Source organism: Giraffa tippelskirchi, chromosome 3 (assembly GCF_054371585.1).
Source record: "Giraffa tippelskirchi isolate mGirTip1 chromosome 3, T2T-mGirTip1v1.2.pri, whole genome shotgun sequence".
NCBI classification, from domain to species: domain Eukaryota; kingdom Metazoa; phylum Chordata; class Mammalia; order Artiodactyla; family Giraffidae; genus Giraffa; species Giraffa tippelskirchi.
In genome coordinates this window covers 27,383,321-27,388,285 of record NC_137277.1, presented here as the reverse complement: position 1 = coordinate 27,388,285, position 4,965 = coordinate 27,383,321, and positions in this window count along the sequence as shown.

Below are 4,965 nucleotides of genomic sequence, written 5' to 3'. Positions count from 1 at the left end.
GAACACACAAGGATCACAGCAGGACCAAACCAGGTCCACACCAGGAACACACCAGGAACACATCAGGTCCACACCAGGACCACACCAGTAACACACCAGGTCCACCCCAAGAACAAACCAGGCACACACCAGGACCACACCAGGTCCATACCAGGAACACATTAGGCACACACCAGGAACACACCAGGAATGCACCAGCCATGTGTGCACTAATTCTAGTTGATTGCAACAATGGGTAAAAACATGATGATATATACAGAGTTCTATTTATACAAAACATTTAAAAATAACATGCAAATAGTGCTATGTACTGTACGTTCAGAGATAAACACATTCTTTTGAAGGCATAAAAATAAGCCTGAAGGACAGCCGTGTTGATGAGGGTGGCTCCTCCTGGTGAGGGGAGGAGTCAGGCGGGGGCAGGCAGCTTAAGAGCTTTCACTGTAATCTTTTCTTTTTTAAAAGAAAAACTTGAAGGCGAATATGCCAACCTCATAACGTGATTCTGGGTGGTGAAAATACAGGTTTTGTTATATTATTCATTGTTATTTTCTGTATATTTTTTTCATAAAAGGAAACAAAAATAAAGCTCTCCTTCACAAAGAACACAGTCTAGGAGATGTGGGAGGAATGACAGCTTTGGAAAGCCATCAGCGAAAGCTGCAGCCATCACCCGCAGTGGCTGGGGACCAGGACACACGGGGTGCCAAAGCATCAGCCACAGGTGACTGGTTGGGTGTGCCGGGGCCTTTATGTGGGGACATCTGGTCCCGTCAGTGTCATGCGAGGCGGGTGAGCTGACACAGGGCTCCACTTGATGAGATGCAATAGGAAGGACACACCTCACCTGGGGGTCTTCTCAAAATGTGTGGCCCAACCTAGGGGAGCCCACAGAGACACTGTTTAGCATTCAGGACTCAGAGAAGGAAGAGGAGGACAAAGTCAAACCAGGCAGGGAGGGGCAAGCAGAGAGGAGGCTGCAGGGCACTCCACGGGACATGCGACAGAAGACAGGAAAAGAAGAGAGCGAAGAAGGAGAAAGAGCAAAAGGGAGGGAATGATGCTAGAAGGAAAAAAACCTGAGACAAACCAACGGCAGGCGTGACCCTTGCTGGATCCTGAATCACAGGAAGCAGGCACGGGACTTCCCTGGTAGTCCAGTGGTTAGGAATCTGTCTGCCAATGCAGGGGGCATGGGTTTGATCCCTGGTCTGGAAAGATCCCATGTGCTGCAGGGCAACTAAGCCAGTGAGCCAAAACTACTGAGCCCGCGCTCTGCAACAAGAGTTGCCACCGCGATGAGAAGCCAGCACACCACAACTGGAGAGTAGCCCCCACTTGCTGCAACTAGAGAAAGCCTGCACAGCAACAAACACACAGCACAGCCAAAAATACAATAAACAAATAAAAATTAAAAAAAAAAGGAAGCAGCCACGAAAGCTTCTTAGGACAACTGGGAAACTTAAATGCGGACGAGGTATTAGATGACGCCTTTGAATTATCACTGATTCTCTTAGCTATGGATGTGACAGTCTGTGTGCAAGAAGGTCCACTTCTCTGGGGACGCCTGCGAGGTGTCTAAAAGCGCCGTCCTAAGGTCAGCAGAAGGTACCAGTGGAAACCGACTGAGGATGGCAGACCCTGCCGTGAACAGGGCTCAGCCCCTGCAGGTCCCAGGGGTATTCATCTTGCCCCACTTTTAACCTTTCTCTGACGTTTGAAGTTCTCATAATAAAAAAGTTTTGAGGGGAAATTTTTTTTTAATGGAAAATAAGTCTTTCCACAAAAAGCTGGGAATTCACTATAAAGAAACCACTGTTTGCTTCTTCGAAGTGGGTTTTGCTAAAATGCCGGCCTCCAGCATTTCTGAGAAATTAGCACAAACTGTAGCAAAGAGGAAATTCAGCACCTCTGAGTCGGGTATGTAAATCGAATCATGAAAATCAGGGCTTTCGCTGCATTTCTAAGAAATGTCCTTTTTTGGATACTCTTGCTTTTGTTTTGCCCCTGGGACTCTCTCAGAGTGGGTTGGGCCTCCAGGCCTGGAGTGTGGGGGGGGGGCGGCAGACAGTGCTGGGGAAGTGGTAGCCACCAGGCCCCGAGGGGCTGACACCACTCTAGGGGCCGGGACCTCAGGGCCCAAACCTCACACGCACATGTGGATAGTGGAGCCATCTCGCTGGAACATTCCGTCTGGCTGAGTAATTCCACCTAAGGAACTCAAGCCTTAGCGTGAGACACAGAAAAGGTAAAACACGCGTGCAATGAAAGCAGGGACATTTAGAACAGAGTCTGCAGAGCTGTTTTATTTTTCCGGATGAGTACAGAAGAACTTATCTAAAAAGACAAGGACTTGATTGATAGGATGTATTAAGTGGGGAAAGGACCCTGTTAACAGTGTTTAATCTGCAAGAAAAAAATGTGTGGGGGGTGATGAGGCAAAATCCATCACCTGGTGAAACGTGCATCTAGGTTCTGCCGGAGGCCAAGGGGCTAGATCAGCTCACTGGCCGTGGCAGAGCCTCCTGTCCTGCCTGGCAGGAGAGGCCCTTCCTGAGCAGGTTCAAGTTTCTCTTTACCGTGTTCTATTTTTAACTGTTTAAGGACACAGTGGGGTGGAACCAGCTCCAAACCCTGAGGTTACCCTGTCTTTGCTCCAGTTCCAGAACTCGCACGTCCCCTTGATAGTGGAGCTTAAAATTAGAATCCTGAGTCTCCCCTGAGACACTGAGAAAGGGCTGCTTTCAAAATGAGGAGCAGAAATCTCAGCACCTGCTCTGAGGGCTCCTGGCACAGGGAGAGTCACACAGGGGGGCAGTTCCTGCTTGGGGAGTGACAGTCCCTGCTGGGGGGAGTCACTCAGGAGGGCAGTTCCTGCTGGGGGAAGTCACACAGGGGGGCAGTTCCTGCTGGGGGGGGAGGAGTCACACAGGGGGCCAGTTCTTGCTGGCGGGGAGTCACACAGGGGCAGTTCCTGCTGGGGGAAGTCACACAGGGGGCAGTTCATGCTGGGGAGGTAGTTCCTGCTGGGGAGGAGTCACACAAGGGGCAGTTCCTGCTGGGGGGAGTCACACAGGGGGCAGTTCATGCTGGCGGGGAGTCACACAGAGGGCAGTTCCTGCTGGGGGGGAGTCACACAGGGGGCAGTTCCTGCTGGGGGGGAGTCACACAGGGGGCACTTCCTGCAGGAGGGGCAGCTCCTGCTGCGGGGAGAGTCACACAGGAGCAGTTTCTGCTGGGGGAGCAGTTCCTACGGGGGGAGAGTCACACAGGGGGGTAGTCCCTGCTGGGGGGTGACAGTCTCTGGTGGGGGCAGAGTCACACAGTGGGGTAGTTCCTGCTGCCTGAGGGCTGTGGCGGGGGAGGGGTCCCATGGGCTGCCGTCCTATATGAGCTTCATGTTCATTGTTTGGGCAGAAGAAAATGAGGCTCCCAAAAAAAAAACAAAAAAAGAAAAAAAGAAAATGAGGCTCCCTGAGATTCCCAAAGGCTCCCCAGCTTGTTCTGTCTGGTGTAATAAAATCTAACCTTGAGCAAAGAGGCTGGAAGAAAGAAGTGGCAATCCTATTTGTAGGTTCCCTGCCCAGGAGCAGACATGGTGAGTCTGTGGTAGCATCAGAATGCTGGCTATTTTGGGCAGGGTGGGGGTGCTGCTTGTGAGGGGGAGGGAGGCCTTCCGGGGGCTGCAAATGTTCCAGGTCTGGATCTGGGGAGCATTTCCTGGGTTTGCCCCCTCGTAAGTAGTTGCTGGCCTGCGTGCTGAGAATACTGTATTTTACTACACGTAAATGACACCTCCAATTAAAGAAAAGAGAGTCAACAAAACCCATTGCTTGTAAACAGTGTTTGAACAAAAGCATTAACAAGCTGTGATCAGCAGTGATACGGGTGGTTGGGGGACCTGAGACTTCAGCTCTCATTGCCCAGAACCAGGGTGGATCTTGTTTTTCATTTCATGCATAACTTTGCTGGTGTTAGAATTCCAAAGGGCGAGACCGTGTGTGGCCATAGAGACAGCAGTCGGTGCAATGGGTCTGTTCCTGGAGGCACCGTCTGCTCACTCCTGGGAGCCAGCTTCTCTGTGAGGTGGTGAGAGCCCCAGCCCTGGGGGTGTGCAAGTGGGTGAGGAGGCCTGCTTGTCTTTGTTTCACTGAAAGGCCTCTTACTGCAAGAATCATGCTGCAAACTACTTTTTTTTCACTCGACCATCAGTCTTAACAATCTCTCCACATCCCTGGGTACAGATTTGTCTCACTCTTTATGATGGCTGTGCTGTGTTCCAGGTTGTGCCTGTGAGTCTTGTGTGCTTGGCCATTGCTGCCTGGTGGGTATTGGCGCTGTTTCCATGACAACCATGCTCTGCTGGGCATGCTCTGTGGGTGTCCGTGGCCCCTGGAGAAGAGCTCCTGGGTCATGGGTCGGGCATAGGTTCTCTATGTTACCTGATGTGGATGTCCACATCAGAGGTACCATCTGTGTTGCCATCCACACAAAGGTACCAACACACTCTCTCCCACGGGCCGGGGCTCGTGCTTCCCAAGATTTCCTCCACTCTCCAGTCAGCACACTTTAAGACTTTGTCATCTGGGGGGATGAAAAGTGACACTGACAAGGGCCGCAGTGCTCGTCCCAGACGCTGAGCCCTGAGAACAACCCTGAGGCCTGATGGTGCACTCAGCCCCTTCTCATCACCACCCGTGACCTGTGAACCAGGGGCTGCCTTTACACCCACTTCACAGCAGGGGAAACGGAGGCACAGATAAGTACTAAATTGCCACCATGGCTTCCTGCTGGGATGTGGCTGAGCCAAGACCCCAGCCCAGTCTGTCCACCTCTAGTTCAGCCTCACAACTGCTCTGCTGGGAGTCAGGTCGGGGCTCGGGAAGCACAGAGAATCATAGTTCACCTGACGTAGGGGCAGTCAGGGATGACTTCCTGAAAGAGGTGGGCCTGAAGAAGGAAGAG